This window comes from Onychostoma macrolepis, chromosome 20 (assembly GCF_012432095.1).
Source record: "Onychostoma macrolepis isolate SWU-2019 chromosome 20, ASM1243209v1, whole genome shotgun sequence".
Classification (NCBI taxonomy): Eukaryota; Metazoa; Chordata; class Actinopteri; order Cypriniformes; family Cyprinidae; genus Onychostoma; species Onychostoma macrolepis.
The window spans coordinates 29,475,724-29,492,512 of record NC_081174.1 but is presented as its reverse complement, the minus strand read 5'-3'; the positions used below and the strand labels follow the sequence as shown (position 1 = coordinate 29,492,512).

Genomic DNA, 16,789 nt, shown 5'->3' with positions numbered 1-16,789 from the left:
ATCAGTCAAAAAGATTCACAAATCAATCTCAAACTCTTAAAGGGGACCTATTATGCAAAAATCACTTTTATAAGGTGTTTGAACACAGTTGTGTGGCTGCAGTGTGTGAAAACAACCAGCCATGTTAAAAATCCACCAACTAATTGAAAGAAAAAAAAAAACCAATAAATCATGAACAGTCTCTCTGAAAGAGCTGTTCACGTCACCGAGGGGGGAAAGTCCCGCCCATTTGTGACACTCTCTGCCCTATTAGCATAAACAAAGCCCTGAGTGAGAAGCTGCGGTCTGCAATTACTGGAGATATATATATACAATGTCAGCACCAAAGAGAGAGAGAGAGAGAGAGAGAGAGTCAGTAAGCATTGTTATTGTTAACAAAAACTAAAATGTATTTTTTCAATTAATTGAAAAAATTGAAAATTTAATTGAAATAAAACAAATATTAAATAAAATACTAAATGAAAATTTGGAAATGTTACTGTGGCAAGTAACCAAATAAAAGTTAATTTGAGTTAAGTACTAAAAAAAAAAAATAAAGTAAAACTGAACCAAAAATTAATCTATTTAACTAAAAAAAAAAAAAAAATTAAAGTGACAAAAGCATAAAATGACAAAAAAAAAAATATTTTTTTTTAAGTATTAAAATAATATAGAAAATAAAAATAAAAAGCTAATTTAAAGTATTAATAGAAATTATAATAGTAAATTATATTAAATTATTATATTATATTAATCAAATATAAAAAATAAATAAATAAATAAAAATGTTAAAGAACCAAAATTCTTTAGTGGAAATGGAATTATTGAATTCCATAATTTTTTCATTTCTTCTAAGCAAATTTGAGAGGAAACAGTTGAAACTTCAATAAACACCTACATTACATCTCCTGAGCCACAAGAGAGCAATATCTGAGCCATTAGATTTTCCTCTAGGGAAAACGAGTTAAAAGAAGAATGAGTTTCGAGAGAGAGAGAAGAGTGACACAAGAGAGACGAGGGTGTAAAACACAGGAAAGATGGATGAAGAAATACAGTCAAATGGACAGAAAGTACACAGATAATAACACCACAAACTCTTTCTCTCACAGATCGTGACAGTATCTGCAGACACACTCTGACCAGAGGAGATGAAGAAGTGAAAACACACTTCACACCGCACATCTGTCTCGCTGTCATAATACTAAAATATTATGAATAAATCATTCAAACATTTGCTGCGCCTCGTTTTCTGAATGTTTTGGGTTCATCCTGAAACCGAAGACACACGAAGAACATTAGCACAGCACGAACTGAAGCCACATCAGCAAACTACTGCATCTCACGCAGGGAGCTTTGGCTTGAGCCGCACACTCTGGCACATGCACTACATCATCTGAGTGCACACAGAAAATGTGCATACATTGCATTGAATATTGCACAGATATTAAGAGCAGCACTACAGGATGCTATTTCAACCAAAAAATCTGGGATGTCTAGTGAACTTCATTATGCATATGCACATAAGCTTAATTATGAAATTACTGCCCAAATCACACCTCTACATGAATAGTTTTATTAAATAATCTTGAAGGAAAATCCCAATGGCATTGTTTGTTTATCCCAAATAGAAGTCCCGGACAGACCAGCTAAATAAATGCATGAAGTCAATATCAGTGCTGCGTTGACTGTTTTGCTTTCCTCTAAATATTTCATGTTCATAACCAAACCAATCCCCCCGATCTCAATAGATCCATCAAACTACTTTTCATGGAGCACCACTGTGCATTTGGTATTCAAATTAATTATAGACAACAGGAGAAATGCTCTACATTCATCTGCTGAGGTCCTGAGGTGACCTCAGAAGACATAATATTTATTGTAAAAAAAAAAAAAAAATCATATATTTAAAAAAAATTATATCATATTATATTATATTATATTAATTATATATTATTAGCCATGAGGTGACCTGAGGAGATAAAATATATATTTTAATCATTTAATTAAAATGTATTTATAATAAAACATAAAAATAATATAATATAATATAAAACAATGCATAATATAACAAGTAATGGTTTTAGACATGACCTATGGTATAGCAGAAAAACGACGGCAGCAGCAATATGATAAAAGACACCAATTTTCTATGTATTAACATTAATTAACAGAATTAACTAAAGAGACTAATGAAAATGGAAACTGTAGAATGATTACTTTGCTGTTGTCTCTTCTAAAATCTTAAGCTGCATGACCAAAGCTTAAAACCTAAAAGCTTATCTTTAAAAAATTAGAATTTATTAAATTAAATGTTTAAATAATTTATGATTTTTTTAAAATTAAAATCTAATTTATATAATTAAACACTTACTGTATATTAAACAATTCATATAATAAAACAATAATAATCCAACTTGTTTACTTCATTTGCACTTGTTTTATTTTGCGGTGCATTGCCAACACAAATGTCATGGCAATAAAAGCACACTAAATTGCATTGAAATGGAGAGAGAGAAAAAAAGGAAAAGAGAGAGAGGGAGATGTGGGGAGAGAGACAGAAAAAAAAGAAAAGTGTGTGCGTGCGTGTGTGTGTGTGTGTGTGTGTGTGTGTGTGTGTGTGTGTGAGAGAGAGTGAGAGAGAGAGAGCGAGAGAGTGAGAGAGAGCGCAAGCATTCGGGGATGAGGTGAATTGCATCGTGATTTCATCCGAGCGCAGCTGCGAGACACACTGGAATCCAAACGGGCTTTTTCTATCTGCAAACGTTTGTTTCCGAGGCTTTTCCTCTCGCCATCGTCCTCGTGCAGCGCTTCAGTGTTTTCTGTCTCACCACATGAGTTGGATTTTAATACTGTGAAGCCTCATGGAATCAGACGCCGGACGGGTTTGGTCTCCTGCTGGATTAAAAGCATCGTTCAGTCAGATGAGCGGCGCAGACAGACACTGAGAGCTGAGGTGAGATGACCAATGACACCACTCATCTGTGCATACAAGCTCTCAGCCTTCATTAATCACACCACGGGTCAATAACCAGTACTTGTGCTCGGCATGTCACTGAACTAACTAAAAGTAAGAGTATCTGACAGTGGCTCTCAAATGGTTTTGTTTCAGGACTCAGATTTTAGATTTACATTAGGTGAGGACCAAAAGTGTTTGGTCATTTCAAAATTTTACATTTTGCATATTTTTGCATGCTTTTTAGTGATTTTTCTCAAAGAATTAAACCATTTTTAAAAATGCATGAGATTTGTTAAATGAAACATGAAAATGCATTCAAAAGTATTAAAATAGCATGCATTTTATAAAAGAACAGCAGTTTTTAAAAACAAACAAAAAAGGTTTTTAAAAGTAAACATGAAAATTCAAGCAAAAGTATTAAAATACCACCGAAACAGCTGTAAACAGCATTCATTTAAAATGTTGTGCATGCACAAGTATAATTGTAGCAAAAACACAAGATAAGTCAGAAACTGTATTAATATTCAAATATCCAAAATATCAGATATATTGCTTTTGATGTCAAGAGGAAAAAATAAGAGACAGATTTCTTTTTCTTTTTTAAGTGTCCTAACGATGCACACAGCAAGTTGCATTTTATTCTTTTGCATTTACGATAGTTTTTCCCTGCTATTTGTGACCCATCAGATCAAACTCAGACCTGCGACCCACCAGTTGAGACCCAGCGCTCTGAGAGACCGCTCCTGTGCTTTTCTTCGTGTTTTGTGGTCATTTCTGTCTGTACCCGCTGCAGTAGTTTGTTGCTACTGGCTTCTTAAGTTTATTACACACATACGCAGCAGCAGCAGCCCTGGAAGCCTCTCTGAGTACTTTATGATATTACGCAGCCCAGTGTTTGATTTATGAATCCTCAGTGCCGTGGAAACTACTGAGCCGCTGCTTCTCTGGGGAATGACCCTGTTCACCAACACGCCTTGTAAGTGCTACAAAGTTGCTTCAAATAGGATCTGTGATGGGTTTGTTTCTTCTGAGGAGTACGAGACTGGGAAAACAAAGGGGAAAGACCTTCACTAGTCTTCGTAAGCATGTTGACAGTAGAAGTGTTTTCTTGTTTTCTCTAGGCAGGATCTCATCTGCACTCTATACAGCCAAAAGCATGTAGACTTCCACTCTTAAAGAATGGGTTTAGCTATTCCAGTAATTCCAATCCAATCGTAAACCACTGCTACACCATACAGTGAAATTCTAGAGAATTTTGTGCTTCCAACCTCACTGCAGTAGTTCTTTTTATTCGGGTTTCTAACTCTGGTGGGAATGAGCTTGACTGTCCTGCACAAACCCAGGAATAAAGACCCAGTGATGAAGAGGAAGAGCAAGTGAGAGATCCCCAGATCACCCAGCGATGGTCTGGGGATCTGGAATCCCCAGATATACCGTGCTTAAAGGGGTCATCAGATGCAGAATTCACTTTTCAAGTTGTTTGAACATAAATGTGTGTTGGAAGTGTGTGTACACATCCATCCTATAATGATAAAAATCCACCCAGTGTTTTTAAATCCCTATTTTAAAATCCCCTTTCTCAAATCAGGTTGTTCTGAGATTCCTGTCAGAATAGTTCTTCGCAGGCCGCTCCCACGATAGTTGATTGACAAGACCGTCTTACCTTAGACCCACCCTGAGTGAGCTGAGAGCTGTCCGCTATTGAGTCGACTCCAGTGCAGGGGAAGACAAGATGTCTAAGATTAAGCGATTGAGGTGTTTTGTTGTTGGATGTAATGAATGAATATAGCAGTTGTCATTTACTCCCGACATCTTAGCCGCTGAAGACGCAGTGGATTAACATTACTTTCACTTTGAAGTGAATCCGATCCCCAATCTGCCTAAATGCGGCTATGTTCGCACGAATCATTCGTGATCCAGCCTCACCTTCAGAAGAAGTGAGTATAAGGGCTTTTTTATGAATCTTTGCAAATCTCCTTTCCTAATAATGTAGTAGTAAACAGTAAAGTAAACAGTACTGCTTGTCACCCCACAGAAGAGAGGGGCGGGGTCAGCAGAGCTCATTAGCATTTAAAGCAACATGGACTATAATGGCTTGCTAAAAACAGAGCTGATTTTGACACATTTAAAAAGATGTTTTTTACACTACCATTGAGAAATTTTAACCAAAGTATGTTATAGACTTTTAATTAAGACCCTATAGAATCATATCAACTAGTAACAGACGGTACCCAGATTTGAAGACTACAATAAGATACTCCTACTGTTAATAAAATTTTGGTAGGCTACAATGAGATGGATAGACTAAATGTTATATAATTCAGATGGGCTGCCTGTTATTTTTATGGTGTATCAAAAAGTGTATATTTTAAAATGTGATTGTTGGTACATTCTACCTGTCTTCCCCATACTTTCAAAACAAAAAAATTAAATAGGAAAGATATGCAATATGAAAATTATTTAAGAAAAAATCTCAGTAAAACACAAGATTTGGTTTTCAAAAATCCTTTTTCCAAAATAGTCCAGGTGATATGTGCAAAATTTGAGGTGATATGTTCACTTTTTAATAAAAGCATGAAACTTGGTACAATTGTACAGGTTTGGGCCCTGAACATTTTCAGAAATGGAGCCATCGCAAAAACATGTCGTGGTTGCCATGGTGACCATTTTACTTTCCGCCATAACCAAATTATGTATTTTGTGTCATATCTCCTGAACCAAACATGATAACACAGAAAAGGTGATGTCTACCCCTATGTTTTGATGGTCAAGGATTACAACGATAAACTGTTCAGGTGAAGAGTTAATGGTGAAATCAGCAATATGAGAAGGAAATCACAGTATCTGAGCATCACAGTATCACAGCATTTACATTAGCATTAAGTCCATATTATTTCTATACATTTTTCCTTTCTTTGATAATTAACTAATATTTTATTCAATAATACATTAAAAGATTGTTTTCAAGAATACTATCATATATTTCTGAGATATATATAAAAAAATTTTTTATGTATTTTTCCTTACCTCTCAGGCAGAGTCAGGTAGGTGGTAGTGTGTTTCCAATACATTCTTGTTCTCTCTCAACAACGCTCTAACATCACACGCAGACGGCACTCTTGCTAACCTGTGTCCTATCTGCACTTCTTCTGTTGCACCTGCTGTGGTTCTCTGGAATTGTCAGTCAGCTGTCAACAAACTTCATGCTGGACATTGCTTCTCAGTCTGCTCTTAGTATCTTGGGCTTGACTGAGACCTGGATTCGTCCAGAAAACTCCACAACCCCTGCTGTTCTCTCTAACAACTTCCCTTTCTCTCACACCCTCCGTCAGGTTGGAAGGGTACTGGTCTTCTCATTTCTAATAATTGGAAATACTCAACCCACTCTTCCCTATGCAATAAAAATTATTTTGAGTTTCATGCAATTATGGTAACAACTCCTGTTAAACTCCATATTGTAATGATTTATCGCCTTCCTGGTCAACTGGGCACCTTTATAGAGAAGCTGTATGTGCTGCTGTCTTCATTCTCTGTGGATGGCAGTCCACTTGTAGTCTTTGGTGACTTTGAAATCTATCTGGAGAAGCCTTACACTGCAGACTTCCACTTCCACTCCTAGCTTCATTCGATCTCAAATGGCTTACTACCACAAGCACTAACAAACCAGGCAACATCTCTGCTCATTTCTTTACTACATTTAACCTACATATTACTACCTGTGTGCCACCACTTCCTCTACCAGTTACTTTTAGGCAAAACCTACGCTCCCTTTCACCCTTCCATCTTTCCTCTGTAGTGTCATCCTCTCTTCCCTCACCCACCCATTTCTCATCTCTGGATGTAAATACAGCAACTGACACTTTATGATCCACTTTAACTTCTTGTCAAGACAATATCTGTCTAAACAGGCCAGTGCATACTACCCCTTCTAACCTAAAATGTTGCCCCATGTATCATCATCATCTTTACTGTATTTTTGCTGAGCAGTCTTTTGGGTGGCTCACCAATGTACTAGATTTCTCTAATACAAAAAATTAAGTAGGCTTGACCAAAATTTTTGTGGGGAAAATAATTTATTGAAGATGGTAGTGAAGCAGTTCATCAATAGTGACGTTAGCATGTCTTCCTTCAAACAATCTTAATCCTTGTATGAATCCTAGCTTCTCCCAAAGTTCTGTCTGTGGGATATAATTTTATACCTGAAGACAAAAGGGCTAGAAACAACAGATACTGTTAGGACCTTCCCACTGGAGATCCTGCAATCTTCAAGACGTTCCTGAGGAATGCTGTTCCTTTGTTATTCTAATGGATGGACCATTTGGTTCACACATTTTATAGACACAGTTACATTATTTCTTTCACAGAATGACCAACTGAACTTTAACCACTCAGGTTTCAGAAGCGGTCCTTCAACTGAGACTGCTTTACTGTCGATCAATATAGCCCTGCAGATTGCGAAAGCTGATTCCAAATCATCAGTTCTTATTCTGCTGGATCTATCTGCCACTTTTGACACTGTGAATCATCAGATTCTCCTGTCTACCATCACCTGATCTGCACTCCACTGCTTTGAATCTTATCTCACAGGTAGGTCTTTCAGGGATTCCTGGGTAGGAGAGGTATCCAAAAAACATCAACTGGTCACAGGGTTTCCTCAGGAATCAGTTCTTGGACCGCTCCTCTTCACCATATACACTATATCACTGGGACCCATTATACAAGCACATGGCTTCTCCTACCATTGCTATGCTGATGACACACAGCTCTATCATTCATTTCAACAAGACAATCCAATAGTAGCTGCATCTCGGCATGGATCAAGGATCATCACCTGCAGCTCAACCTGGCAATAACTGAGCTTCTCATCTTGCCTGCCACTCCAACTCTACAGCCCGATTTCATCATCCTGCTAGGTTCATCAAAAATTATTCTTTGGTGACCAGCTGACCTTCAAGGACCATATTGTAAAGAAAGCTCGATCAGGCAGGTTTGCATTGCACAACATCAGGAGGATCAGGCCCTTCCAAACAGAGCATGCTGCACAACTTCTTGCCAAGGCCCTTGTAATTTCTAGGCTGGACTATTGCAATGCTCTTCTAGCTGGGCTTCCATCATGCGCAATCAAACCTTGACAAATGTTTCAAAATGCATCGGCATGACTGGTCTTTCATGAGCCCAAAAGGGCCCAAGTCACACCTCTCTCTTTATCTCCCTGCACTGATTATCTGACTATAAGTTCAAGACATTGATGTTTGCGTACAGAACAGCCACAGGCTCAGCACCCTTCTACTTCCACTCAGTCGTACGAATCTACATCCCCTCCAGAATCCTGATATCTGCAAGTAAGCGATGTCTCGTGGTAACATCACAGAGAGGGATTTTCGTTCACCTTTCCTGGCTGGTGAAATGATCTTCCCACAATCGCAGTAATTAACAGAACACCCGACATATTATCTGACAGCAACACTAATTTAATCCCATACCCAACCCATTTGACATAAAAACTGGTACCCGAACCGCACCTGCGTTAAATCTCCTACACGAGGTAGACAAAACTCATTTATTAAAACTTTTATTCAAATTGTGAATAGATTAAACACGGAAAGCAAGCAAAGAGTTCTCCCTTTAATATAATCTCTACAGCTGTCAATCAGTGGCAGCGCGATTGGCTACATTGCTCAGCGTGTACTGGACCGAGTCGAAATAGTCTTGGTTACTGGACCCACAACCTGGCCATGCTTGTCACTGTCCAGCCCGCACTCGCACCACACCCTACACATAAATATTATTCCACCCGTTACATCAAATATTAGTGGTTCACCTGCATGTACCCACCCGCATGCAGGACTCTGGCTTCCCCCTTGTGGACAACATAATAGACAACTCTGGCCCCAGGGAGTGATTGTAAATTGAAAACAATCTTTTAATGTATTATTGAATAAAATATTAGTTAATTATCAAAGAAAGGAAAAATTAATAGAAATAATATGGACTTTTGTGAATGCTGTGATACTGTGATGCTCAGATACTGTGATTTCCTTCTCATATTGCTGATTTCACCATTAACTCTTCACCTGAACAGTTTATGTTGCTGTATATGGTATCATTGTAATCTTTGACCATCAAAACATAGGGGTAGACATCACATTTTCTGTGTTATCACAAAATACATAATTTGGTTATGGCGGAAAATAAAATGGTCGCTATGGCAACCACGAGGAGTTTTTGCGATGGCTCCATTTCTGAAAATGTTTAGGCACCGAACCCCTAATTGCTCCCCGGGCGCTGGAGCAATGGCTGCCCACTGCTCCGGGTGTGTGTTCACTGTGTGTGTGTGTGTGTGTGTGTGTGTGTGTGCATTTGTTCACTACTCACTGCTGTGTGTGTGCACTTGGATGGGTTAAATGCAGAGCACCAATTTCGAGTATGGTTCACCATACTTGACAATACGTCACGACTTAACTTAGCATTATTTTCACATATCACCTAGACTAAAAGGTACATCTGGAAAAAGGGGGGTCGTCTTATATTCGGGTCAATACGGTATGTGTGCATAAAGGCTATCTATCTATAGTTATGACATTCATATCATATTATTGCAAAAAAAATAAATAAAAATAGATAGACAGACAGATAGACAGAATTTCAGAGTTAAACAAAAACACTTGTTTAATCTTTGTAATCTCCTCAGCTGACGATGTAGACACCAGACAAGCATTTTTGTTATGATTATACGGAATACACTGAGCTTTCCCCTCACCATTGTAACGTGCTGCTTTTGCAAGGTTCCGTGAAAAGGTTTTACACCCTGAAGAACATATCACAGGTTCATCAAGTTTGTTGAAATTATCCATCCTCGATGGATAATAGCCAACTTTGACGAAACTCCTCTCAGCTAGCACGTCTTTTCAAAGTGAAAGGAGCCTTGTCACCTGACCTGAATACAGCGCGCTGATTCGCTAAAATGGACTTATCGGCTTCTGTTCAAAAACAACAAGGGCACTTGTCGGCTTCTGCTGTAAAACGTGAACTCGCAATACCTTGAAAGTGGACCGGATTTTTTGACAAAACGTTGTTTAGGGTTCAGATCGCGCTATATGTTGAGAATAATGCACGGCTTTTTGTAAAAAACATTAATAATATTTTTTAAATTTTGCAAAACTCTTCTTCACAGAAAAAAAACAGTGGTGAAACAATTTTCGCTCAAAAAATTGCTATTGAATTTCACAGTTAATTACAAAGAAATGGCAAGTAACACATGGAAGTTATTTTTTTTAAGCAGAATCACCAAAATATTATTTCCTTGTAAAGCATGTATACACTGTAAAAAAAAAAAAAATCAAAAGTTGAGAAAACTTAAAAGTTTAAGGCAACCAATATTTTTGAGTTTTCTCAACTTCTTGTTTTCAGTTTATACAACAAAAAGTTGAGAAAACTGATAAATCTCCTACAAAAACAAGTTGAGAAAACTCAAAAACCTGCTGAAGCTGGTTGCCTTTTACAGTAGGAATTTATTGGATAAAGTGTTCCCATCATTGTTTTAGCATGTCTAGTAAAATAAAATAAAATTAAGTTAAAAAAATGCATAAATACATACATACATATACATGCATATACGTAAATTTTTTATCCAATAAGATAAGGCGCATAAACTACAATGGAAATACTTTACTAAATAAATCCCTTCTTAGTTTGTGACTAAACAATTAGCTCACATGATTGGTTACACATTCTAAGCCACAAGTCATTTATTACATTTAATAAAAGAGCCACAGTGACTCCCCCAAGGGACACAGCTTTCATTTGCATTTCTATTTTAAACCAATTTCCTCAGAATTGATGATTTTGTTCTTTTAAACTCACGGGATGGAAATGCTGCTATATTCAAAAATATTTTTTGTGTTTAAATTGCAATTTGCCAGACTCCCAATTAATCCCAAAGTAGTTCAGGTCTGGGTTTTTTGTGCAAGTCTTTCTCTGACACCAGAGTCAGTAAATCATTTTTATATAGAGCTCACGATAGGACATTGAAAAAAAGAGAAAGACTCTCGTCAAACGGTTGCTACTAAGTTGAAAGCACACAATTCTGTAGCATGTCATTACATCCAATTGTGGCTCGCGAGCAAACGGAGCTGTGATCCGTCACACAGGCAAGTCACATTACCACATACACTCACTTCAATCCAAGTTGGTTTAGCTGGTCTATCATTAGTTCTCCTGGAATGGCTTTTCTTACTGCCAAAAAACGTAATAAAATCAGAAGGAGCCTTTCCTCATCTCTGACTGGTGAATTTAAAAAACTCAAATGGAAGTGAAATAAACTGTAAGATCTTACAGAGATCGCTTTGTTTCAGAAATATTAAAACTCATCATCTTATTTGGGATCATGCGATAATGAGACTGTTTTGCACATAAAACAAGGCAATTTTTCCCTGAGGCCGAATTTTGCCTTTTCCAGCTTCTTCAAATTGAAAGAAAATAAACTGTACAAATTGCCACCCGAACGAAGCGGTTCCAAAACAGAAGAGATGATTTTCTTGCAGCTCGGTTTAAATAGGTTTCAGCTGCATTCTGCGTAAATGTTTCCTCTCTCTGTCGAGTCTGATGTGTGTGACAGATACATTCTGAATCTCTTTTATCAACATTATTGACACTGGCGAGTCCCACTGGTGGTTTATCTCGAGGCCGATAATTGAATGGCTCTATTATGTGTTTGTTTATGGGCCGCTCGCAGAGGAAAAGGCTTTTGTGTGTTCAGATATGACACCCTGTGATAATGCTGCTTGAATGGTAATGAATTCATCTCTAATCTAAGCTAAGAAATCAAAAAGTGATGTGGCATAACGATCCACAAATACTCAATGCACATAAACACAGTCCAGATACTACAAAACCTAGGGCCCTATTAAATCTGTTTTATTTTTTCCCAAATTTATCCAAATTCTATTTTTTCCGTTTAAATTTTTCTGGACTCCATTTTAATTGAAATAAAATTTCAGTAATCAAAAACATGTCTATTTAATTGAAATCATGAAGCTTACTGTCACAGATCCACCCATCACATCAACCACCTACACCAGCTCACAATCACCTGATTACTGATCACCACCTGATGCCACTTACCTGCCACTATATCTTGACACTCACCTCACTCCCTCGTTGGTTGATCTCAAGGTTGCAGGCCAGTCTCATACTGCTACCTACCTTCTGGACTGCTGGAACCCACTGACTCCTACCTCCTACCCGTGTTCACCTAAAGGAGAGCCAAGATAAGATTGATTATCCCTCAGTGTGAAGATCTTATGTTGTGTGATCGTTTTGAACCCATTGTGGAAAGACTATTTCTGTTGAGAATTATTAAAGAAGATTGTTACTGCTTATCCACTGTTTGTCTCTCAGTCCAGACATGACAGAAGATCAACCCTAAAAAAGGAAAACATCCAGACAGAGCGAAACAATCATGGAGGCTCAAACTCCCCCGACACCGGATCCGTTCGCCAAACTGGTTCGCACGCTCCGCGAATCTCTTCTGCCGCCTCCTGTCATACCGTCTCCCTCCGTATGCCCCATGGCCAAACCGGCGATCTACTCCGGCGAGGCGGCCGCCTGCAGTGGCTTTCTGCTCCAGTGTTCCTTGTATTTTGAGTTCCAGTTCGTGAACGATCGGGCAAAGATCGCCTTCATGTCTCTGCTGTCGGGAAGAGCGTTGCAGTGGGCTGAGGCTCTCTGGAATTCGCAGTATCCCTGGATGCTTTTATCGATCATTTCCGTGAGGTGTTTAGTCACTCTGCCTCCACCATCTCAGTGCACGATGAGCTCTTCCAGCTACGGCAAGCCGATATGTCCATTCACGACTACACCATTCGATTCTGCACTCTAGCGGCAAGCAGTGGATGGAACGAAACTGCGCTATTGGCAGCATTTCGACGGGGTCTCGAACCATCCATCCGACAACAAATGTCGATCATCGATGATACCGTGGGACTCGAAAGTTTCCTACAGAAGTCACTGCACACTTAATGCTTGCCGCACTGAAGATGCCTCCGCCCCTGTCTCGCCGAGAAACGCTCCACCAACGCCCGAACCCATGCAACTGGGTCGTTACCACCTGTCCACGGAGGAACGTTATCACCGAATTTCTCAAGACCTCTGTCTGTACTGCGGATCCGAGAATCACTCTCTGTCTTCCTGCCCGACTCGCCCCACACGCTCAATGGTGAGTACGGTCCATCTCCACCCTGATGTCTCTGATATCCCTCATGGTGATGCTCTAATCATACACCTAAACCGCTCTTTTCCAGTCAAAATCCTCATCGACTCCGGTGCCGCTGGAAACTTCATCTCCGCGGTCAGTCTCCGCCAAATCCAACTCCCTCGACTCCGCAGCACCACTTCGTATCAAATCTCCACAATTCAAGGTAAACCGCTGAGGAAGGGGTTAGTGCGTCACCACACTCCGGAGGTCACTCTCCGCGTCGGACACTTCCACGAAGAGCAAATCTCTTTCCTTATCCTGGAGGAAGCCATTGTGGACGTGGTCCTAGGACAGCCCTGGCTCGCTAAACCCCATCCAGAACTGCATTGGGACTTGGGGGGGAGATCCTTCGATGGAGAAATTCCTGTTTTGAGAAGTGCCTAACCGGCCTCCTGGTTCTTTGCCAGGCCATGCCCTCCATCACGCTCGGTTCCACCACCATCGAGAGTCCAACATCACATAAGTCCGTCCAGATTCCCTCAGCCTACCACGCCTATCAGGACGTGTTCAGCAAGGTCGCTGCGACACATCTTCCACCTCACCGGCCATAGGACTGCGTGATAGACCTGCTGCCTGGGGCCAAACTACCTAAAGGGCGTATCTATCCCCTGTCGATCTGGGAGCGCGCTGCCATGGAGGAGTACGTAAAGGAGGCATTACAACAGGGGTTCATCCGTCCCTCTACTTCACCCCGCGGCATCCAGTTTCTTCTTTGTGGCAAAAAAGGATGGGGGACTACGTCCCTGTATTGATTTACAGAGCACTCAACGCACAAACTGTCAAATTCGCCTATCCGCTACCACTAGTACCCGCTTCCCTAGAAGAACTCCGTGGAGCCCGGCTCTTCACTAAACTCTATCTTCGCAGCGCCTATAACTTAATTGGTATTCGCAAGGGAGATGAGTGGAAGACGGCCTTTATAACACCCACCGGGCACTATAAATACCGGGTTATGCCGTATGGCCTTTCGAACTCACCATCTGTCTTCCAAAACTTCATGAATGAGATCTTCAGGGACATGCTTAACCGATTTGTGCTCGTCTACATAGATGACATCCTTATTTACTCACCTAATCTCGAAGAACATCAAAGCCATGTAGCCCAGGTACTCCAACGCCTCTGTCAATATCATCTCTATCTCAAACTTGAAAAATGTGAGTTCCACCAAACCGTAATTCACTTCTTAGGGTACATCATAGATGCTGAAGGAGTGCAGATGGATCCCGCCAAGGTGGACGCTGTAAAGAACTGGCCACTCCCAACTACCATCAAGGACCTACAAAGATTCCTGGGGTTTGCAAATTTCTATCGGCGCTTCATCGCCCACTATAGCCACCTTGCAGCTCCCCTGACCTCTCTCCTCCAACATAAGCCCAAAACACTCACCTGGACACCCCAAGCCACACAAGCCTTCCACCAGCTGAAATCCTCCTTCTGCACCGCTCCTACTCTGACCCATCCGGATCCAAGCCGCAGCTTCGTGGTGGAAGTGGATGCCTCCACAGTAGGGATCGGTGCTGTGTTGTCCCAATGAAAGGGTGAACCCCCCCCCCTACTCCATCCATGTGCATATTTCTCCAAAAAGATGTCCCCGGCGGAGCAAAATTATGACATCTGTAACCGCGAGTTGTTGGCCATCAAACTCGCGCTGGAAGAGTGGCGGCACTGGCTGGAGGGCGCGCAACATCCCTTCGAGGTAATAACTGACCATTAAAAACCTTCAATACCTTCGTGAAGCCAAACGCTTAAACCCACGACAAGCCCGATGGGCCCTATTCTTCACACGCTTCCACTTGACCATCACTTACCGTCCAGGCCACAAAAACCTCAAAGGCGATGCCCTATCCCGCCTTCACCAACCAGACCCATCGCCTGAGAACCCTGAATCCATTCTCTCACCCACTGTGTTCGCTTGCCCTATTATATGGAAGATGAATGATCAGATCCGTGCCGCCACTCGGACAGAACCCGCTCCGCCGGGAGGTCCAGAAGGGAAGCAGTATGTACCTACCACCTTACGTCTCACCCTGCTGGACTCCATCCACACGTCTCCGGGATCAGGTCACCCAGGCAGCCAACGAACCCTCTCACTCCTCCGGAACAAATACTGGTGGCCCAACATGGCCCAAGTTGTCGCCCGTTACGTCCGGGGCTGTTTGCTCTGCGCCATCACATCCACTCCACGCCACTTACTGGAGGGCAAACTGGTTCCACTACCGATTCCACGCCGACCCTGGTCCCATATCAGAGTAGATTTCGCCACGGATCTCCCGCCTTCTAATGACTTCACCACCATACTAGTCGTTGTGGACAGGTTCTCTAAGGCCTGCATTCAATTCACAATCACCTGATTACTGATCACCACCTGATGCCACTTACCTGCACACTATATCTTGAAACTCACCTCACTCCCTCGTTGGTTGATCTCAAGGTTGCAGGCCAGTCTCATACCGCTACCTACCTTCTGGACTGCTGGAACCCACTGACTCCTACCTCCTACCCGTGTTCACCTAAAGGAGAGCCAAGATAAGATTTATTATCCCTCAGTGTGAAGATCTTATGTTATGTGATCGTTTTGAACCCATTGTGGAAAGACTATTTCTGTTGAGAATTATTAAAGAAGATTGTTACTGCTTGTCCAGACGTGACACTTGCACAATTTAGCAACAATTTATCAATAGGTTTTTTTTTTTCCCAAATTCCTTTTTATTTTTTTTCCGATTCTGTGGGGTTTTTTTTTCCATTTTGATTTTACTCAACCCAATTGTAGCGGTTAAATAATTTTAGTAATCAAAATATCTAATTAATTGAAATCATGAAACTTGTACAATTCAACAATTTATTAAAAGTTCAACAAAAATAAATAATTTTTAGGCACTATGAAGTTTTAGTTTGGTATCAAATTCCATTTGATTTCAACTTAATTTCTTTCTTATTATATTATTTTTTCACCAATAGGGCCCTTTGTTTCCCCCAGAAATTCTGTGTTGTATATTTTAATTTTTCTCGTAATTAAATGAAGGCATAAAGCATTAATTTAATTGATCTTTTAATGAAATAAAAAAATGAACAAACCCTTTAATTGTTTTGGGAAACAAAGTTCTGGACATCAAAGATTTACTGTTAAAATACAAAGAATGAAAGACAAATTATGATTCTTCATTAAAAAAATGTTTAATAATTGTATTATCATTATTGTTAAAATTAGTATTATTATTGCCTTGAGACACACATATAATATATTTCTGTCACATTAAACAAGTTAAACCAAACTTTTTTGATGTGCAATTCATTCACATCAAATCATATTTGCAGGAATCATATTTAAATATTCTTTTTGCAGTTCAATATTCACAAATGCTAGGCCATATCTCGGTTTGATTTAAGTTTACTGACCTACTTTTGATTTATTCATCCACAATTTGACAAATTCCATGACATTCCGTCTTATACAGTAAATTCCATTTTTATTAATGGATTCTGCAATTCTGTCCGAGTTTTCCAGGAATCACAGGGCCCTACATGTAACCTAATACGCAAGATATCATGCTGTTAATGCAGCCGGCTCAAAAAGTGAGAATTTTTTTCTTCATGAGCAA

General features: G+C 40.0%; 1 protein-coding gene across 1 annotated transcript in view; it reads left to right on the top strand.

Annotated features, from left to right (window-relative positions):
* The first annotated feature begins 2,703 nt into the window (after positions 1-2,703).
* Positions 2,704-16,789, top strand: part of tmem121ab (transmembrane protein 121Ab) — a 57,617-nt gene continuing 43,531 nt past the window's right edge. Inside the window, exon 1 of the mRNA XM_058756126.1 lies at positions 2,704-2,932. The gene's annotated coding sequence lies outside the window, so the exon portion shown is untranslated. The remainder of the gene's footprint in view (positions 2,933-16,789) is intronic.